This window comes from Pipistrellus kuhlii, unplaced genomic scaffold, assembly GCF_014108245.1.
Source record: "Pipistrellus kuhlii isolate mPipKuh1 unplaced genomic scaffold, mPipKuh1.p scaffold_m20_p_9, whole genome shotgun sequence".
Taxonomy (NCBI): Eukaryota; Metazoa; Chordata; class Mammalia; order Chiroptera; family Vespertilionidae; genus Pipistrellus; species Pipistrellus kuhlii.
Window position 1 is genome coordinate 6,977,845 of NW_023425595.1, and position 15,006 is coordinate 6,992,850.

The following is a 15,006-nucleotide window of genomic DNA, read 5'->3' on the forward strand; positions in this document are numbered from 1 at the left end:
CTGTGACCTGGGGAATGAGGAAAGGTGAAGAAAGCATGTGGAGGTCCAAATCTCCCCGGAACAGGCCTGTGTGAAGCCTCCTATTCTACATCAATGACATAAGCTGCCACAAGAGCAGCCTGGAAGAATGCTTAGAGAAAAATCAGTGTTGCATGCCACCTACTGGGAGAGCACCCAGCTTAAAGTCACACAGATGTAAGTAGGAAATGCCTAACTGGGATTGTACCTGAATCAAGTGTATACCTCAAATAAACTCTAACTTCTTAGATCTCAGTTCCTCCATCTGTACACTGCAGTGCCTGCCTTCAAAGGGTGCTCTGAAGATACATGAAATAATCTATGTGGAATAACGTCACAGAACATGGGCTGAGGTTTTGTCTGTTCAGTTCAACCAAGTTAGAACGACGTTTTCCAGACCCTTCCAGGTCACAGAGAAACGTGTGAGATTTGGAAAGCAGAAGTGAAGCCGCAGGAATTGGCTCTGTTGGACTGTGTGGGCACCAGGCTCCACTACAGCTCATATGTGTGATTTCTGATCTATTGGCATCCTGGGTATTGTCCGTTGAACTCACTCTCCAGCTTCTTTGAGCCCCAGGCCAGAGCAAGACAGGACATAACAGCAAACACTCATGGAGTACTTACATGGAGACTGCGTTTTTCTTCACAAAAACACTCTAAGGTGTAGGTTCCATGATGGTACAGAGAAGTAGCTTGCTCGGGAACACTGAAATGTTAAATGGCAGAGTTGTGACTCAAATCCGGGAGATCTGAATGGAAATCTAAATTGTTAACCACTGCTGCACAGTTCAGAAAATGGATGGCTATAGGCATTCATAATAAAAGAAGAAATGGGAGCTGTGGTTACCAAAGGAAATACATTTCATAAAGGATATTGTGTTTTTAACTGGGCTTTAAAAGAATGAAAAGCATAAATGACAAATATAGAAAGGTGAGAGAAATTCTAAGAAGGAGGGGGATCTGAGTAAAGAGAAGATATGAACACAACAGCACTGTATGGGGAGAGGATGAATAAAAATCTTTATTGGGGTTTTTTTTATTCTAGGGAAACAAAGAAACTATATATAAGGTTCAATGTATACCATTACATTCTTATTCCATAATTATTATTTCAGAATACTAATTGGAAGAGAATGAGTTAGCCAAATCCCTGAGCACATTGGTACTGGGGCAATTAACAAGGAAAACCTGTACAAATCTCCCCATCTCTGTGAACAAAGAGGAGCCTCACAGAGTATACTTTGGTATCTGGCTAGCTTTCTAATCAGATAAGTTGGATTCAAAACTCAATTCTGCACCTTACTAGTTATGTGATGATAGGCAAATTATGTAACATCTCTGAGGCTGTTTCCTCATCTGTACAATGGGGTTAAGAATCTCCAAGTGTGGCTCAGTGGTTATAAAGTGGTTTCATCGATGTATAAAACAGGAGGTCACGGTTCAATTCCCAGTCAGGAAATATGCCCAGGTTGCTGGCTCCATCCCCAGTATAGGTCAGCCAATCAATGATTCTCACTTATCATTGATGTTTCTATCTTTCTCGCCCTCTCCCTTCCTCTCTAAAATCAATAAAATATATATATTTTTTTAATCTCTAAATTATGGCATGGCTTTCCAGTTTAAATGAGGTCACTTATGTATGTGCTTAACAGAGTGCCTGACGTAAGTAAATCCCCAATAAATGGCCAACCCTATCAGTAATATTCTTAGTATCAGAATAGAGTAAGAACAAAGGAGCTTATTTGGTGCTGCAAAGATCCAGGCCATTTGGCTGGATCATCTAAGCATCTGTCCCTCTGGAAGGTGGGAAAAAAGAGCCATCAAAGCCAATGGAAACCATCTATCATATCACTTTCCCCTTATAAGCCAAATGCAATACGTTTTTCCAGCCACTGAAATAAGGATGTTCAATCTGCTGGTAATTTGATTCTAATTAGAATTTCCATCCACAATACTGGAATTGTAAGCGGGGTTGGGGAGGGGTGGGGGCGTGAGACAGAATGAAACAGCAATTAACCTTTGGTTCTGAGCTTTATTTGCTCCTACCCAACCCAGGTCAGTTGCCATAGAGATTATACTTAACGTGATCTGCAGATGCAACAAAAGCTGCCTGGAGGCTCTGAACTGGCCTCCTCTCAGTGTGGGCTTCAGAATAATTAAAGATCTGCTGCGAGAGAATTGAAAGTTGATCTGAAACTCTAATCCAGAGCTGACTCGAATGGAAGTAGAAGGAGATGAAGGGGATAGCAAGGACGACAGAGTCAGAGGGAAAAATTAAACAACACACACTATTTTGCCTGACTTTGAAAGAAAACCCATCTCTTTCAACCACAACTGTCCAGTCTGACTATCTGCAGCTTGAAGAGATTGATCTGATGAGGAGGAGGCAATGGTTTGTTGCTTCTGTTAGAAGTGGACTTTCTAGCTTCAGACTGTGACCCAGCCTCCCTTAGGCAGGGAAGCTGAAAGAGAGAAGTGGTTAGCTTCAGTAAGATTTCTAGACTAGTTTCTAGAAAAGAGGGTGATGATGAGGCAAACAAGCAAAGCCAGTGGGTAGCATGCAGATTTCTTGGTTCAGGACCAATAGCATGGGAATAGCTGCCTAGACCATGACATTTAGTGTGAACAGACTAGAGGCCAACAGCCTGAGCCTTGCACTATCACCCCTCTCCAGGAAATCCATTGCCCATTTGCATGGTGGATTCCTTCATAGCCAGATTGAAGTAGGTCTTCATCTGTCTCCAATACCCAGCTAGATCCTTAGTCCTTTCTTCTTTGGACTCAGCACTCACAAAATCAAGGTCAGGCAGATAATTAAGTTATTTCCTCCTCCAAGTCTAAGAGCTGTTAATTAACCAAGACAGTGCTAATCACTATTAGGGAACAAGCTAGCATCTGACTTAAGTGGATTCTAATTAAAACTTGAGTGGTATCTCCTAGAGCAGTGACTTTGGAAGTTTTTGTTTCTTTCATGCATAAGATATATGACACCCGTAGAGGAGGCAACATATCCTAGGAGTCCTTCATAAATGCCCCCTCCTCAGTGAAGCCTTCTCTGACCACTCCCTGTGGAATAACCTCCCACCTCTCCCCCCCATGATTCCTGATCACATCATCCTGTTATAAGACCTTCATAGAACTTATCACTTGCTGGAATAATCTTTTTTTTTTTGTTTGTTTGCTATTATTTGCTATAAGCTTCCTAAGAGCAGGGAACTTGGTGCCTTGCTTTTGACTTTATTTCCAGGGCCTCAAACAATGACCAGAGAAAATACTCAATGTGAGTTTGTTCACTAAATAAATGAATGTTCCCACAAACTTTGTTTATGGGCAACTTAGAGCAAACCAGTTCTCATTCCACCCCTTTCTTTCCCTCTTCAGAAAGTATCTCAGAACATGTGACTAAGAGTGACAGAATTATTGAACTATTCATTCTTTTAACAAATAGTTGTTGAATGTTTACTATATGTCAGGTTCTGTGATAGCTGCTGGCAGTAAAATAATAAATAAGTTAGACAAGACCCTGGCCTTCAGATGGTTCTGTTATACAGGTGACAATAGCTGCTATACATTGATCTACAAATAAAAATTGAAATCTCATCATTGATCATGGTGCTCATTACTATGGGGGAAACCAATGGGGTGATGTGATGGAAAGTGACCAGGACAGCAAGTGTGGGGGGCTATTTCAGCTCAGATAGAGAAACTGAAACTCAAAGAATTAAGTAAGTCAAGTTCAAGTAGTGCTTGGTTGTTTTTTATCTCCTCAGATCCCAAGAGAGATCTCATTATATTCTCCCCTATAATTCAAATAGCACAGTAAAGAGTATAAGGGCAGTCAGGGGGTACTCAATAAACATCTGTTGAATGAATAGATGAATGAGGTAACATTCTCCCATGAGGAAACATTCAAGAGCCCATATGTAAGGGGCTGGGATAAAGGAATTCTAGGCAGAGGAAACAGAAAACACAAAATCCCAGAAATGGCAAAGAACTCAGTACTTTCTACAGCTCAGAAATAGTGGTCTAAGGCAGCGTTTTTCAACCGCTGTTCCGCGGCACACTAGTGTGCCGCGAGATGTTGCCTGGTGTGCCGTAGGTGCAGACAAGACAAGAATTTTATAATTTTTCACTATTTTGTTTACTTAATATTTCATAATAAAGTAATTATAAAATACTTTCTTTGTGTTTATTTGATTCCTATTCAAGAGAATTACTTTATATATAGTCAATATAGGCACAGAGTTAAATTTTTTAACATTTTCTAATGGTGGTGTGCCTCGTGATTTTTTTCATGAAACAAGTGTGCCTTTGCCCAAAAAAGGTTGAAAAACACTGGTCTAAGGGGAGAGAAAAATATGTGAGTGGAAAGGTGTGTTCATTTTACGCAGGGTTTTAAGGATGAGAAAGGGATTAGCATTTTATTTTTAGTACAATGGCAAGGCACCAGCAGATTTAAGCTGGAGAATGACACAATATGATTTACATGTTAAGAAAATTACTCTGACTGCTGGGCAGAGAATGAAAACAGGGGCAAGACTAGATGTGAAAGAGGGTCAGGAGGCTGCTACAGTTAGATGATAGTTCGTGCTTGTCCTTGGCTGGTTACAAAGGCAAACAAGGAAAATAGAGATAAATCCATCTTACTGTAATGTTTTTATTAAATTTTTAAATAAAACCATTTGCAAGTTTGTGTTCCTCATTATAGTAACAAAACACAAATCATACCAATTAGGACATGCAAGCATGCCATGATGCAATGATTAGGAATTGCTGTTCTGGAGGAATTTGCCTGGGAAAGGCAGGCTAAGATGAGGCCTAGGAAGACCAGGGTTTATGCACATGAACTTTTGGTCCTATAGGTACCACTGCTTTGGTGTCCCCTCCTCACCTGATTTATCATCTCTCACCACCAAGGGTCAACCTGGGGCCTGACCTCAGCAATGCTGCTTTGACCGGGTCCCTTCAGAGCAGAGTCCATGGCTGCTGGGTTAGTTAGCACCCTGCCTCCACTGTCAGCACTCTCAGGTGATCAATGAGTGACCCACTGGCTGGGAACTAGTCACATTGAGACAGAGGTAGGAGTGGACAGTGTTTCACCGTCGAAGTCATCTGCCCCCTAGGATTGCCCAGGCCACTGAGTTTCAATCTAGTTGTACAGTTAGAATCACTGGTAGATTTAAAAAATTATAATATTGCTGAGACCAGTTTGGCTCAGTGAATAGAGCGTCGGCCTGCAGATTGAAAAGTCCCAGGTTCAATTCTGGTCAAGGATATGTACCTGGGTTGCGGGCACATCCCCATACTGGGGATGCGCAAGAGGCAGCTGATCAATGATTCTCTCTCATCGATGTTTCTAACTCTCTATCTCTCTTCCTTCCTCTCTGTAAAAAAAGCAATAAAATATCTTTTTAAAAAAATTTTAATATTGTAGAGATAAGAATCTCTGGGTTCAGAGATCATTATGCTTTTAAATCTCTGCACGTGATGCTAATGGATTGAGAACCACAGGTCTTACCCAACTGTTTTATCACAGCCTATAGGACCCTGTGGGATCTCCTGCTCCCCAATTCTCAATCCTATGTTAGACTTTGACAAAAGAACACATTCCAGCAGACTCTAACAATGACCATTTATTTGGTGCTCAGTTGATCAATTGATACTCAGCAAGGTAATCATTATTTTACTAATATTATGTCATTTCACTCTCATAACCACTCTATGGATCTAAAAAACAACAACAACAACAAAAAAAAAACACCTCTGGCCCAAAGAAGTAGTATAATATGTCCACACCAGGTCTTATAATTCCACACAGCCCATGATTTCATCACTAAGAAATTGTAACACTGTCCCTTAGAGAAACCAAGGTTTCAATCCCATACTTTTGCCTTACTAGCTGTGTGATATAGTGAGTTATTCAATGTCTCTGTTCCACCTTCCTCTCTGTAAAGAGTTTTTGCCCATAGTAGCTCTCCTATCATCCACACTATATTCGCATGACTTTGAATATATTATACATCAATCGATGATATATGTATTCAAGGCAAAGTTGTAGATGTAGGACACCAAAGATAAGAGCATTTTCCCACATGTAATGCAGGAGTTAGAAAACCATGCAATTCTACAGAGCATTGAAGCCAAAGTTGGGGCTTCCATATGATCAAAAAAGTGACTCTTTTCAGCATGAAAGGAGAATAAGCCTAGGTTTGAGTTAATGATCAAATATCATGAAATTTAATCGGCATTTCTAGTCTCCACTCCTCCAATCTTTCACTATTATGAAACCTGAACGCTAGAGGAGAGAAAGACATGGGGCTCACTTTTTCACTCTAGATCCCTTAGGAAGCTCCAAGAGAATAACTATAGTTTTGAGGACCTTTGCATTAGAGGAAATCAATCATTCCTTCAATCCCAGAAGAGACTTTTTGTTAAAAAGTCTTTGTGAGATGGCAAGTGCTTACTAAAATAATAATAATTTTATAGTACTGATTCTTGTGTTCATTTATTTATTCATTCATCAAATATTTACTGAATACCTTTCTACCCTTCCCTGTGCTGTTAGGATTATAGGGGAGAATATGATAGGATTATAGGGGAGAATATGATAAGATCTCTGTCGATCCAGAACTCACAATCCAAAGAGACAAAAAGCAACCAAACACTACGTGAACTTGAGTGACTTTCTTTTTTTAGCCTCAGTTTCTCTATCTGAAAAATATAGTATAAAATTCCAATTCTCCATAGTTGGTGTAATAAATTATAACAGTTTCAGTGTGGCTTTTGGCACACAGGTGGTCCTCAATAAATGAGAGTTATCACAGTTATATTGCTATAAGAGAATATAACGAAGGCAATATGAAATCACAGAGATCACATACTTTTTGAAACTATTTAGGGGGGGAAATAAAGGCATCAAGTCACCAAGTCAACACCATACTTCAGGATTTTACAGCATCACTGCTTATGTACCACTTAGCAACTCATGAATGCCTATTAACTTGTCACTTGAGACCTCTGCTCAGGGCTCTGTGTCTCTTTCTGTCCACAGTGACATCTGATGTCTAACTCTTTACTTTCCTGATGGACCTGGGATGTCTGCTAAAGAGAAAAATATAGGAAAATTGAGAGTACATAACCATTAAAATTAATTGCTCACAAACATTAGAACCCAGACATCCATTGCAGTCATGAAATATGGATAAGGATTTTCTGAAAGCTATTTATATTAAATTACTTTTATAATAGTATTTAACTTTTAATCATTAAATATTTAGTGCTCCTTTTTGTCATTTGCAAAGAAATTTCTAGCTGTTTCATAGCTGTAGTAATCTACGCCCACCCTGTTTTGAGGGCCTACAGGGTTGAACGTCAGACCAACAGCTTTTAGAATTGAGACCAGCAGACAACAGTGACTCCAAATCAGCCAACTCACATTCATTCAACAAAAATTTGCTAAAACCCTTGGTGTTCCAGATATGGGGATATAAACATATATAAAGCATGATCTCTGGATTACAAAAACTAGTAAGAGAGACACAAAAAGATTTATGATGTGTTGCCTATATTTCCCCTACTGTCATCTCCAACAAAATTACTTAATACCTTTTGAAATGCATTTCACTCTTTCTCAACTCCAAATCGCCTATTACTTCTGCCTTAAACAGCTCCCTTCTCCCCTACCATCTCCCATTTCTCCTTATGGACATATTTCAACTGATACTGGTAGCAATACTTTCAGGAAGCTTTCCTGGGCACTACTTTCAGTCTGATTTAAATGTCTGTCCTACTAACCCTCAATCCACCCTGTGCATTCTTCAGTCATAACACCAATCACTCTACTCTGCAAATGGTGATTCACTGAAGTCTCCCCTGGCAGCCTGTGAGTTATTTGCATCAAATTCATCATTTTATCCCTGATATCCTCTGCAGTCCCCTGAAACAGAGTAGGCGTTCAATAAACTTTTTCCAAGTCAATAAATTAATTGAGTAATGAATTTAATATAAATGTTATAACAGATAGATTTACTAGGTATAATGCGAATAGATACAATAACTGTTTGTGGGGCATGAGGAAGAGGGATGCTCTCAGGGAATACTTAGAAGTGATCATGACAAGTAAATTCCTAGAAATACCAGGTATATTATAATTATGGTCATTAAAGACTAAAATTATGCAATTATCATTGTGCTCTTAAACTATTACTTCAAATATTTTCATATCTAATTAGCATTGGCCCTTTCCTTACGGTATCATCTATCACTTCACCATCTTATACCCACTAACACCATATTGAACATGCATTTGTTCAGTATGAACAAAGAAAAGAAGAAATAGCCTTTTTCCCATTTCCTACATACTTTAGATAATGTGAAGTCCACAAAATACAATAGTAGCCCTCTGCTAAGGTATACAGAAAGAATTCCAGCCAGGCACCTGTCTTAAGCCTAGTTGTCTCATAAGAAAGTCGCCATCCTAACTCTGATTTCAATCCATAAGCTTATTAAAACCACCCTTTTATGGATAGAACTTTTAATCTACAAAATATTATATCAACAACAGGATTCAGAGAGACACCAATTACTCCTGACTCCATTTCAACCCCTCAGAGAGTTTTTCAAAAGATATAGGGTTGAAGAAGTTCTGGGATCCTCTAGCCCTAAATTAAGTAGAATCCTGTAATTATCATTACCTGATACAACCTCAGTTTGAGCCACCACAAAATAAAGTTGATGATTCACTAAATTGGTTAGAAATGAAACTGTTACTATTTCTAGGAAAAGTATCTGAGAGAGAGAGGGGGGGGGGAGGGAGGGAGGGAGAGAGAGAGAGAGAGAGAGAGAGAGAGAGAGAGAGAGAGAGAGAGAGAGAGAGAGAGAGAGGAATGGGCCAATCTCTGCACACAGGGATGGGACCTCTATCTACTTCTTCTGTAATTTTGGGTTCATTTGGCTTGCAAGATGCTGGAATCCCCTTTAAGCACACCCAAAGGAGGTTACCCACCCTTTGCCATGTATGCAGGCTTTGCTCCATCTGCAAACCCCTTTGACCTGTGCTTGAAACAAACCTTCTGTGACTTCTTGAATTTTTAGATAAAAGTGTTGGTGTAATAGAACAAAAAAAATGTCTAAGCACAAAAGAAGTTTACACATTGTCTATGTATCAGTCTGGGCAGGTGAATGGGTTGTCAGTGGGAACGGGGGTAAGGTCCTGCTCCACACCATCATTTAGGGAACTATGCTGACAGAGACTGCCATCGTTCCCATGTGTGTTCTGTCACCCCAGGGAAAATCTCCATTACAACTAGCTACAAAGACAAGAACACCTGAAAATGAGGCACATTACAGATGCCCCTCTTCCATTGAGTAGACCTTAGTCACATGGCCACATCTATCTGCAAGGGAGGCTGGGAATGTCCTCTATTGGTGTGCTCCAAAAGAAGAGAGGAACACAGATTTTGGTAAACACCTATTATTAATGGAAAACACCTTGAGGTTTTTTTTAAGAGTATTCATGCAACAATAGCAGACAGGACCGCAAGGGCAAGAACACAGTAGACCTGAATTCAAACGCTGGCACTCCTGCCCACAACCCTCTCTGGGGCTTAGGTTCTTCATCCCCCAAATAGAGATAAATACCTATGCAGGATTTACTGAGCTCATGAGTGTAAAACACCTAGCACAGTGCCTGGCACATGCAATAGTAAGTATTCAACAAATGTAGTGATGCTGGTGGCAATTTGCAGGAAGTGGATATTCATGGGTAAGAGATAATCATTTTGCAATATGGAAAAAAAGTAAGTGCCAGTCTCTAACCTGTGTTGGCGGAATTAGTCACCAGTTCAGTTCACGCCTTTCCCCGCCTCGGATTTTGTCTCCATGGGCCCCACTCCACCTGCATGGGAATGCTTAGCCTCTGCTCATGGACCAAATATTCTGCCCCTACCTGAGAATGCTCCTGTTCAGCCGTTACTAGTAACTGCAGCCCAGGCAAGCCACTGGGGTCAGTCTGCCTGTCACAGCACAGAAAAGTCCAACCATCATATGCTGATGGCACTGCACCCACCACTGGGTGCACAAATCACACTGGCTGGAAGGAAGGCTGATTGCCCAGCAAGTCCATTTGTCCTTGCTTTAAAGCGATCAATCATTTACTCAGATTTCAGTGAAATGGCCTGCGTGATAAAAGAGCTCAGAGCTGGGGCACCACCAATGAGAGGCGAGTCTCAGCAGTGGAACCGAGCAGGCAGTCACGTCAGGAGCAGCAAAGCCCTCAGGTTCTGGGTTTCTCAGCCAGGAGGTGAGGGGATGCAGCAAGATTGAGACTCAGTAGGGATCTACTGCTCTGGCGTCTGCTGAACTTCAGATGCAGACACTTGCCAACGCACTTAGAGCTTTTCCAGTTCCAGGTCATTCCTGGAGTCCCATCCTCAACTTCTGGAGCACCAGCCCCTCCAGTTCATTTCAGGCAGCTCTCCTTCAGCAACTACCAATATATGTATGTCAAAAAGCTTTCACTCATTCAGCAATTGTACCATCAGTAACCTATCCTAAGGAAGTAATCCGGAATATGGAAATTGAAAAATGCACAAAGATGCTCACCAGCAATGCAATAATAACAAAACAGTGGAAACAACCTCTACAATTGGTTGGAATTCTATTGCCAGGCCAACAGCAAGGAATGTATTTAGAGTATAGCACACCAAAATGTTAAAATACATGTTTACCATAAATTTATGATAAAGGAATATATGTAGACTATTCAGTTAAGTGAGAGGAGTAAGGAATAACAGCAGTATGAATACAGCTCTGTAAGAAATAAATAAGCAGAACTAAATTTATGTAAGATATTGTCAGTACTGGGTGAAAGGTGCACAGAAAATCACCATCATTTTTGCAACTTCTTGTAAGGTTATCTTAAAATAAAAATTACTTTTTAAAAATAGCAGAAGCAATTGTGCATGAGGAGGTAGTATAAAATAATTGCTTTAACAAAAATAAGCATAGGGGATCAGTTATGGAAGGAATTTTAAATCCAATCCACTCTTTCCATTTAATCTCTGCTTTGCCTCCCTGTTTTATCTGAGAATTCTTTCCCAGTTCCCAAAGGCAGAGCTAAGAATTCTGTCATCCATGTTCCCCTATGTGCCTTAGGCAACCATTAAAAATCCTGACCATGCAGAATCATTAAGAGCACCATTTTGCTCACCTCTCTTATAAGAGTTATTTCTTCTTGAGAGCTGTGCCATGTTCACTCCTGTTCCCCTAGAACAGAGGCAGCAAACTCATTAGTCAATAGAGCCAAACATCAACAGTACGATTGAAATTTCTTTTGAAAGCCAAAGTTCTTTAATTTAAACTTCTTCTAATGCCACTTCTTCAAAATAGACTTGCCAAGGCCATGGTATTTTGTGGAAGAGCCACACTCAAGGGGCCAAAGAGCTGCCTGTGACTCTCGAGCCACAGTTTGCCAACCATGGCCCTAGAATATGGTATGTGTCTAAAACAGTGCCTTAATATTTGTTGAATAATTGAAATAATGGATGGGTGAATGAGCAAGCAAATCCTGTGCTTGGGTTTCACCAAAAGAGGTCCAAATATTTCCAAATAGCTTCTTCTCCAGACCAACTACAAGGTCTCCTGATCAACAGCCACTTCCATTGAAGTCAAATAGGACAGAGTGGTCAGGAGAAGGGGGAGGGTGGGGAAAATGTAGCCAAAGCCAACTTCTCACAACTGAAATCAGGGTTCTCAAACTGACAGTCCAGACACTATACAGCCACAGAGGTGTTTTGTTTGGCCAGAAAGTGTTTTTTTAAAATGAGGACATTTCACAAGTAATCCAGCTCAACACTTCCTCCTCAACTATCAGAGGATTAGGCGGTCCTGGACCTGCATCCTCACCTGGCTACAATGGCTGGAGCTGGAGCTGTTGCCCCCTCTGAGAAAGCACAGTGTGCTCTTCAGTCTGCCATAGTCCCCACCAGTCCCTATTGTCTTCACCCAGCTCCCCTCTAATGCTTCCTGCCTGACCTCTGCGGGCATTTAAATTTGCAACCACTGGCTTAAACAACCTGTTTCGGTAAAGGAGTTAGAATGCCTATGTGTGCTCATTGTTTGTACCAAAGAATTAAAAGATTTTTTCAGCTCCATTTCTCTCCAGGGGAGGGAAATTTAATACAATTCTGCTAATGCTGCATGGATTTAGCTCCAGGATGCTAGGAGCCAGGGCAGAGGAGTAGCTAGGTGTGACACAAGTAGATTCTCTGAAAGTGTGACCCTCTGCTCCACCAGGCTAAGATAAGCTCATGGTGAGACTGTTTCCACAAGGTGAGGAGGAACCTGGACACATACCAAGGCAAGACATTTGAGCAGGAATTCCTGAGCAGGTCTGTGGGACAAGCAGCTGTCTCGTGAAGCTTTAGCTCCACTCACTGGCTGGCTATAAATTAAGTCCCAAGAAGTCAGCAAAGTTCCCTATGCTTTCAGGCACAGAAGGAACAAGGAAGAGGAACTTAGGCCCATGCTTTAGCAGAGCCCCTTGAAAGGAATCAGGACCAGTGTTAAGATCAGCCAGGAAGGGGGTTAAATGCCACTCCCAGAATTCACTCCCAGTGGTCTGTTTCTCACTTTGTCTGTTTCCTCATCTTTTTCCTTTGACTCTGAGACCCAACATCGAGGAGAGAAAGCAGCTCAATCTTTTGAGCACCCACTGCAGTTAGGCTCACAAGTGGACCAAAGTTTAAAGCTTATATAATAAAAAAAAATTACAAAAATATATGTACAAAGTAAACTCAGTGCCTTAAAGGGGAAGTTCCAGCTGGCTGTGTTCCATGTACTATCACAGAGCAGATGTTGGGCTCAAATTCTGACTCTGCCGCCTATTAGCTGGCAGACAAATATCTTAACTTCTCTGTGCCTCAGTTTCCTCTTCTGTAAAACAGGGATAACACTAGCAACTAGCTTGTGTTGTTTTAGGAAGGATTAAGATAATACACATAGATGACATTGGCTTAATGAAAGTTCGTTGTTATTGTTACCTCATTTGATCTTCATGACATCCTGTAAAGCAGCCATTGTTCTCCTGACTTTATAGGAAAGACTGGGAACTCTCCCTCCTCCCCATCCACTGCAGACCACAACCAAGCCTAGTTGTGACAGAGAAGAACCAAAGTGCCTGGACCTCCTCTTTTTATCTCCTCAACTGCAACTAGGATTCACTAGCAGTCTTCTGCTCTGTCAGGGACTGGCTAGCTAATCTGACAACCAAACCCAAGCCATTTGATAACACGACTGTGACATGTTAATAGATGATGTGCTCATAGGTAGCATGCATGGCAGGTAACTCCTCCTTGGAGGACATTTCAACAGACATAAGTTTGTTTGTTTTTTGTCAGTGTTGTTTCAGGTCCCCAGGAGATTTTCACATAGAGCCAGAGTATAGAATAGGGGTGTCAAACTCAATCAGAGAAGGGGCCAAAATCTAAAATCCAGCCTAAATCGCGGGCCGAATGGTTTACTGAACAGTCATAAACTGTCATTGTGATGGAAACGCAGCGGAGTGCAGTGATGACAGCGCGGTGCGGGCCACATTGCAAGGCCTGGCGGGACGGATTTGGCCCGCGGGCCTTGTGTTTGACACATGTGGTATAGAACCACTGCACTAAAGAATTGCTTCTCCGGTAGCTCGGCTGCCTCCTGAGCCACCTGTGTCCCAACTGGCTCATATGGGATCTCTCTGAGACGACAGAAATGAGAGTTACAATCTCAAACATAATATTCCAGTGTCTGTGTTATATTCGAAATGCATTTGCACAGACTCACCTTCACTTGGTTTTCACAAGAACATTGAGAGGCAGATATTGCATTTCATAGTTGAGAAAAGAGGTTCAAGGGCAGGACTGGAATCCAGAAGACAATGCTCACAAGCCAAGAGCACAAATGTCACAGGGTTAAAGACAGAGAATTTTGTGAGGCCCTAGAAAGAGCATCAGAAGGGAAGGCACAAACAATAGGGTGGTGAAGGCTTGCGGGGTGGGGCCAAGTAAAGGGGATTATTTTTCCAATAGAGGGGGGAAAAGGTGGGAGGCATCTGTAATTCTTTCAACAATAAAGATAAATTAAAAAAAAAGAGAGAGCACTGAAAGGATTCAGAACACCTGAGTTTCTAATTCTAGAGGTTTGATCTTGAGCAAGTCACATGCCTTCTCTCTGAGGCATATCACATTGATAACATGAAGAGTCTGACCCCTTGATCTCTCAGCTCCCTTCCACTGGCATGCTGAGATAAGATCTCGAGTCTAGTTCTATTTTTTGCCATTGAAGTATGACTTTCAAAACTTTAACTTCTCTGAATCTCAAATGCTCCGCCTGTCATACGGGGAGAGGGCAAAAGAACAAGATCAGGCAGGGGGTGTAGTGCTGTAGTGCATATGCTGGCTCTCTCTATGATTCTGTCAGCCGAGAAAACAACTCTTGAGCATATTATAGGTGCCCCTTACATTTTTGAAAAAATATCTTTATTATTAATAGTATTACAGATGTCCCCTTTGTGTGTTTTTTTCCACTGACCTCCTCCACCAGCCTTCCATGGGCTGTGCATATAGGCATATAATTTTCTTAATTAATCTCCCCCTACCCCCTGCCTTTCCTCTGAAATTCATGTCTGACCTCTACATTTTTATTAGCTTCTCTTCCTGGGAGTAGGAATGATTCATCTAAAGAGGCAAGTGATAGGAGGCAGGCATCTAGTCACTCACATTTTTCTGTTGAGGGAAGGTGAACATGGTACAGGTCCCTTGCATGGAAGACCTTCCTCTCCTTGGCTACTTGCATTCACCTGGTGGGAGGCAGCTACATTTCTCTGCTCAGCCGGCTACAAGCCCAACCTTTCCCTTCTGGGAAATACATATCCTAAGGTCCAGCTGCAGCAGAAGTGGGTAAGGGGAGTATGAGGAGGGGCACTTGTCATAAAGCAAAGACACGTGA